The sequence below is a fragment of the Vigna umbellata genome, chromosome 10 (genome assembly GCF_029865625.1).
Source record: "Vigna umbellata cultivar VRB3 chromosome 10, Vumbellata_1.0, whole genome shotgun sequence".
Classification (NCBI taxonomy): Eukaryota; Viridiplantae; Streptophyta; class Magnoliopsida; order Fabales; family Fabaceae; genus Vigna; species Vigna umbellata.
Genome location: NC_142174.1, coordinates 297,939 through 306,324, shown reverse-complemented (window position 1 = coordinate 306,324; position 8,386 = coordinate 297,939).

Below are 8,386 nucleotides of genomic sequence, written 5' to 3'. Positions count from 1 at the left end.
AATTTTTGAAATCTTTTCTTCAAAAAATTCATCACAGCACACTTGAAAAATATTTGTGCAAACCCACGAGTTTTAATCGATTTCACCCATAATGTAATCAACATAAAAACTGTTGTTTTGCCACACTTTAAAGTTCAACAAAAGTGCTTGTGGTTTTTCATTTCTGAAAACATATATTATGCATACACAGATAAAATCACATATCAATCACAGTAGTATGCTAAATCAACACAATATTGTTCATATATATGCTTTTACAGATATAACAAAGTCAGCATAAGATATGACATGTATAACACAGTACACACATGTGTTATTATTAATTATGTGTTGTCATCATCAAAAACACAGTTATCACTAAGATTGTGGGTTCAGCTAAACCAGCGCTCCCCCTATAAAAATCTTAACAGTATACATGGTCTTAATTTGAATTATAGATAATTAAAAAGCCAATTTTTTCCATTGCACATGGAATTGTAAAACATTTATCTCTATATTTTACTAGGAATAAGTCTCATGGATTTTTTGCTTGTGTTTTAATTGATATTGATTTTTTATTTGAATTACCTAACTTGATGTTAATTTTAATGTGCAGTGTGAGAATATGCCTCTATTTTGTTCAAATTGTAAAATGATTGGTCATGATTTATCTAATTGTAGAAAATAACAAAAAGATGTCAAAGTTAATTTTGATGGCGAGAAAACAGTTGTTGCAAAAATACAACAACATTATCATCTTAAGGTTGACTCTATTGCTTCCCAAGATTTAGTTCTTATGACTACATCTAGTATAGTTGTGCAAACTATGATGGAGCCTGAATGCAACAATGGTGGGGTTCTTGGTTAAGTTTATGGGGTACCCGCTAATCCAGCTTGAGATTCAACCAATAGTTGAGTTTGTGGTAGAGCTTGTGATGGAGCTAGTGGTGTAGTCTGTCAGAGCGGTTGCAGCAGATGGGTTAGCGTGGAACAACAAACCAAGAGGGGGGGTGAATTGGTTCTTACTGTGTGCCTTAAAACTTTCTACTCAATTAAACTTACTTAGCAATTAATAATAACAATAAAATAGAGTAAGGTTGAGAGAAATTTGCACAGATGATTTTATCCTGGTTTGGATCTTACCAATCCTACGTCCAGTCGCTTATCTCAAAACAAGATAAACAATTCACTAATCACAAAACAATTACAAACTACAATCACAAAGATACAATTTGTAAAAGTTTAGAAAACACCTCTCTTGATGCCACAAGAGATGAGACAACACCTCCTTTGAATCTTCACAAAGGATGAAACACTTCCTCCGAATACTTCACGAAGGATGACTTCCGAACACTTCCTTAGACACACCAAGGATGAACCAGCTATTCCTCTATCACAGTAGCAGTATTTCACCAACTCTACAGACAGAGTTTCCTTAGCTGAGCAAGAGCACACAATTCTCAAGAGTTTCTGAGTATTTGAGCACAAGGGAAGAGTTTCTCTTTAGTTCTTCTTGAGAGGAAATGAGAGTCTATTTATAGACTCATCCAAAGGCTCTTCCATTTTTCGTTTTCAGCCTTTCTGACTGTGTTAATCGATTAACTTAAGTGGTTAATCAATTAACTCACCAACGGATAGTCCAACGGCTCTAAAAACGGCTAGTTTTTCAAACGGTCACTTGGTTAATCGATTAACTGCCTTGTCTAATCGATTAACACTAATCGATTAACCACCCTAGTTAATCGATTAACTCACTTTGCTGTGTTTCTCCATTCGTCTCTGGAACAATCGATTTTTGTACTTTGCTAATCGATTAGCGTTAATCGATTAACCACCCTGGTTAATCGATTAGCTACAGTGTTTTGCTACAGTGTTTTGCTATAGTAATGTGCTACAGTAATGTGCTACAGTAATTTTACAAAACACTTTTCTTTTTCTAATCTAAGTCTTATATGTTAGAACCGTTGCAGCGGAATTGTTAGCGTGGAATAACAAACCAAGAGGGTTTTTAATACGAACGTGTGCCTTTTAATTTCTACTCAATTAAACTTACCAAGCAAATAATAGAGACAAATAAAGAGAGTAAGGTTGAGAGAAATTTGCACAGATGATTTTATCCTGGTTCGGATCTTACCAATCCTACGTCCAATCGCTTATCTCAAACAAGATAAACCTTTTTCACTAACACAAAACAATTACAAATTACAATCACAAAGAAACACAATTTGTAAAAGTTTAGAAACCACCTCTCTTGATACCACAAGAGATGAACCTACACCTCCTTTGAGTCTTCACAAAGGATGAACACCTCCTCCGAATACTTCACGAAGGATGATTCTCTTCCGAACACCTCCTTAGACACACCAAGGATGAACCGGCTATTTCCTGTCACCGTAGCAGCACTTCACCAGCTCCACAGACAAGAGTTTCACAAGCCGAATAAGAGCACACAAGTCTCAATGATTTATGAGTACTAGAGCACAAGGGAAGAGTTATTTTTGAGATAAAGAGTGAGCCATTTTATAGACTCAGCCTAATACCCTTCCATTCTTCGAAAACGGGCCATCTAACGCATTTAATCGATTAACATAAATATTAATCGATTAATAATGAGTACAACGGCTAGTTTTTCAAATCTGAAACCCCCAACGGCTAGTTTTTCAAATCTGAAACCTCCAACGGCTAGTGTTAATTGATTATTCTCAGGAATAATCGATTAACTAAATAAATCAAATATAAATTACAAGAATCAACCCTAATACATATTTGAGCACTATTACATCAACTTTGATTATTATAAAAGCTTTATAAAATACAGAGATCTTCAATTTGTCTTTATGGATCTTGACTTGTGCAAATCTGTTCATCATCAAAACTTCATCTTTGATTTTTGCTAACATTCTCCCCCTTTTTGATGATGATCAAAAACTCCTTTGATTTAAAGCTTTTAGTAATAATCTGGATAAAACACAACTTATGGAAGAAAAAGTGCATTAGTGAATAAACACAAATAAGAAAATAAGCTTAAATAAGCTTTAAACACTTTCTCCCCCTTTTTGATCTTAATTAAAAAGGTGTGTTTGATGTTCTCCCCCTAAGATAATTCTCCCCCTTAATAAAAGCATGTATGCATATGAGCTAAAAATAGGATATTTAAAGTAAATAATTTTAGGATGAAGAACTTATAAAACATTGTTTAAACATACATTGAACTATATAAGATAGGAATTTTAAAGCATACAAAAATATGGCTAGTTTTTCAAAATTGCAAAACTGGAACGCATTTAAAAATTCAATCCTAAGATATTTCTAAAGATTCTTATATCTCTTCTAATGTTTACCCCTTTAGATATGCCTCCAACTTCGTAATGATAATCCTCTAGGTTGTTTCCATATTTTGTTTAGATCTTCATCTTGAGGATTGTCATCATTCTTCGCTTCATTTGTTGTCTTCTACAAATCTTCATCATTGCCTGCATCTAATTCAACTGACTCAAGAGGTTTTGCCTCAAGGTCTACAATTTCATCAAAGACAACATGCACACATTCTTCTATTTCATATGTTTTCCGATTGGAAACTATATATGCTTTGTATATTAGAGGATATCCAAAAAAAATAGTTTCCTCGGCCTTGGAATAAAATTTTCTTAAATATTGTTTTAAAGAAATTCTAAATATTAAACAATAGGTACCCAACTACTTGTATGGGTCCTTTGGGTTAGATTTAGAAAAAAGAAATCATTTTACAACCCAAACATATCTACCACTTGGAACACCATAATGCTTAATTTTACATTTATTTGAAATATGACCCTTTTTCATACAATAAAAGCATGATACAAAGTTTGTGTTCCTATGAGTTGTTCCTTTTTCTACCCATGTTCTACGGGTTCTATTATTATGTTTATTTTTAATTTTAGGAACATACTTATTTTTAACAACCTTATTTTCGTTATTTTTACTACATTCTCCTAAGGTTGTGTGTTCTAGTAGTTTCTTAAAATTTTCACAAGAAGCACATTCATCACTACTAGTAAATTTACCCTTTTCAAAAAATAAAACTTTATTTTTGAAATCTTTATTTTCTTCAAAAATATTTTCAAAATTTAATTTTAAATTTTTATTTTCTTCAAGAATATTTTCAAAGTCTGATTTCAAATTTTTATTTTCTTCAGAAATATTTTCAAAATTTAATTTTAAATTTTTGAAATCCTTTTTCAATTTCTTATGAGCTTTATCTAATTTTTCAGATTCTACTATTAAAGCAGCATAAGTTTCATGCAATTCATCTTCACTAATTTGACTATAATTATCAGAATCGCTAGATGTACTTACTTGGCTTCCAGCGTCGTCGTTCACCACTAGACAAATGTTTGCTTCTTCATCAGATTCGCTCAAATCGGAAATTGTTTCGTTGTCATCGTCCCATGCGATGTAGGCTTTCTTTTTCTTGAAGTTTTTCTTTTCCTTTATTTCTTCATTCTTTTTTTGATTTGGGCAGTCCGCTTTTAAGTGCCCCATTTCTCCGCAACCATAACATTTATAGTGTGAGGAAGATCCTTGATTTTCTTTCTTTTCGAATTTTAATCTTCCTTTGTCTTTTGATTTCATGAACCTGTTGAGCCTTTTTATCATGAGTCTCAAATTTTCTTCATCTTCTGAATCTTCATCTTCCATTTTGCTCTTGCTCCTTTCTACCTCTGATTTCAAGGCTAGACTCTTTTTCTTGGTTTTTGCTTTTGCTTCTTCTTCATCTAGTCTTCCGAGGTCAAGTTCATGTTCCCTCAACTTTCCAAAAAGTGCCGCCATAGTCATGGTGTTGAGATTTTGTGACTCCGAGATTGCAGTCACCTTAGGTTGCCACGACCTGTCTAAAGACTTCAAGATTTTAATGTTTAATTCATCAGTATCAAATGACTTACCTAGTCCAATGAGATGATTGACAATGTTGGTGAAGCGTTTTTGAACGTCGGAAATTGTTTCTCCTTGCTTCATCCGGAACATTTCATACTCTTGAATTAGGGAGTTCTTTCTTGCCCTCTTTACGTCATCCGTTCCTTCATGTGTCACTCTGAGCACGTCCCACATTTCTTGAGCAGTTTTGCAGACAGAAACCCTGTAGAACTCATCAACAGTCAATGCTGATGCAATAATATTCCGAGCTTTTACATCATTCTGAATTCTTTTCTTTTCTTCAATGGTCCATTGACCACGGGGCTTTGTTTCCTGTATATTGTTAGTAGGAACAGAAGAACCAGATGCAATAACATCCCAAATTTCACAATCAATAGATTCAATAAATATTTGCATTCTTACCTTCCAGAATGCATAGTTCTCACCTGTGAATAGTGGGGGTCTATTGATTGATGCACCCTCTGCAAAGGTTTGATGTGATCCTGCCGTTTGAATGACTATCAAAGCAAGCTCTGATGCCAATTGTTAGAATCATTGCAGCGGAATTGTTAGCGTGGAATAACAAACCAAGAGGGTTTTTAATACGAACGTGTGCCTTTTAATTTCTACTCAATTAAACTTACCAAGCAAATAATAGAGACAAATAAAGAGAGTAAGGTTGAGAGAAATTTGCACAGATGATTTTATCCTGGTTCGGATCTTACCAATCCTACGTCCAGTCGCTTATCTCAAACAAGATAAACCTTTTTCACTAACACAAAAACAATTACAAATTACAATCACAAAGAAAACACAATTGTAAAAGTTTAGAAACCACCTCTCTTGATACCACAAGAGATGAACCTACACCTCCTTTGAGTCTTCACAAAGGATGAACACCTCCTCCGAATACTTCACGAAGGATGATTCTCTTCCGAACACCTCCTTAGACACACCAAGGATGAACCGGCTATTTCCTTTGTCACCGTAGCAGCACTTCACCAGCTCCACAGACAAGTTTCACAAGCCGAATAAGAGCACACAAGTCTCAATGATTTATGAGTACTAGAGCACAAGGGAAGAGTTATTTTTGAGATAAAGAGTGAGCCATTTTATAGACTCAGCCTAATACCCTTCCATTCTTCGAAAACGGGCCATCTAACGCATTTAATCGATTAACATAAATATTAATCGATTAATAATGAGTACAACGGCTAGTTTTTCAAATCTGAAACCCCCAACGGCTAGTTTTTCAAATCTGAAACCTCCAACGGCTAGTGTTAATTGATTATTCTCAGGAATAATCGATTAACTAAATAAATCAAATATAAATTACAAGAATCAACCCTAATACATATTTGAGCACTATTACATCAACTTTGATTATTATAAAAGCTTTATAAAATACAGAGATCTTCAATTTGTCTTTATGGATCTTGACTTGTGCAAATCTGTTCATCATCAAAACTTCATCTTTGATTTTTGCTAACATTATACATATTTCTAAGAGTATTACAAAAGCTTTCCATCATAATACAAGTCTTCAAATCATTTTGATTGTTGATTGGTCTTGACTTGATTTGGACATCATCAAAACTTCATCTTCATCATTTTGCTAACATAGTCATCGATGCAACTTGAGGTTCAATGATGTAGCCTATGGTGCAACAGTTTGTGGTGCAATAACCTATGATCCAACAACCGGTTCAATCTATTGTGGTTAAGTCTATTGTGACGTAACTTGTTGCTCAGTTTGTGGTGCAATAACCTATGATCCAACAACCGGTACAATCTATTATTGTTGTGGTTCAACATGATCATATTTGTATTATGAATGTATCTTTTTTTATTGATAGTCTAGATGTTTCTAATGGTAGTGAGTAAGTGAAGTTTGATTTCTTAGTTGATATGCCTCTGTTGGATGATGTCACTCTCATTGTAAATAGTTTACAGGGTTGTAACAACTTGATTTCAATAACAATGATTTTGAGATAGTTTTTATTCTTTGACATCTAAGAAGCTCGTCTTGTAGAGGAATTCAAATTAAATTTTAAATGGGTTGGTATTATTCATGATGTGGAAAAATCTAATACTAAAACAAATGATGAGCTATTTCTAACTACTAGAAAACCCGCATGGGTACACCACCAAAGAAGTTAATATTAACTCCTCCAAATTAGTGACTTTTAATAAACACTAATGAGTTTAGTAGATTGGAATTTTAGATAGAAATTCACATATTGGATATCACATCAACTATTTTTATTTGTGGTTATGGTCAATGATGTTAAACTACAAGTTGCTCGTGATTATGGTGGTACTAATGAGTAACATGCATATGGATTTCAAAATTTCTTATGTTCTTTGTGAAAAAAATCATTATGCATATAAGTTAGTCATTTGGCTTTAATTCATACGGAACAATTTAACTGGTTTCCACGTATTTATTTAGAATATTTTTTCTAATAGGTCAAATTTGCCTATGTTTCATGGGGTATTGTTTTTTTATTATGGGTTTGGTATGGTCACTTATGTGTTGTTTTCATTTTTTTTAATAATTTTGTCATATAATGACTATTATTGGGGTGTGATCATAGTTGAGATGTCAACGTTAAGTGATACCTAGAGTAAACTTAGTTGAAAACTAAGCATCTTTTTTACCAATATGATCATAACAAAATAATCAAAATGAGTAACAATTGATAAACCATGTTTGGACGTTTACAATTTCATGTGAAAAATCATGTTTAAAGAATACATCTTAAAATTTAATTTTGAAATTACACTAAAGTTAATACATAACAAAAATGACTTTATATATTTTTTTACAAAAAATATTGTTGAAGACACTTTAATCTAGTTAATTTTCTATTTATATATTAGGTTTTTACATGAAAAAAATGATTTTTTAATCATGTTGGTTTTTTTTAAAAAGAACGGTAAGCGCTTTAGCTAAAATGCTTCTGTATTATTGATTGTCAAATAATGAGAAACGTTACAATATCTAAAACCTGAAAAAGTAACTACCCACTAACATTTTTTATCCTATTTTAATCCACTACTTCATCCGTAATTAAAAATTAACTAAATCCAAAAATAAGTAATAGACTTTGCTCAATTAAAATTAAAATAAAATATTCCTAAGCATTTTCTTAACACTCCTCCTTGCTTTAGGAACTGTAACAGTCTATGAAAGTCAATTTGGCTTCAGTAAAAGGTTTCTGAATCTTGAATTGTGATTCCAATGTAACCCTTCTTCACACCTTCAATGTTGACTTTATTAGCACCTTTAGGCTCCTTCTCTTCTTCGTCTTCATAGTCAGAGGTCCTCCTTGTACGCCTCATTCCAATAACGTACTAAATTGTTTCCTGATTTGCCCATGGTCATCCATGATATGATCATGACCTTTCCCACATGGTCACTATTATTATATAAACCTACTAAGAGAATTATAGCTAGAAGGGACACAAATACATCACTGTGAAGGGGCATGTCCTCAGCCCTATTACCTTC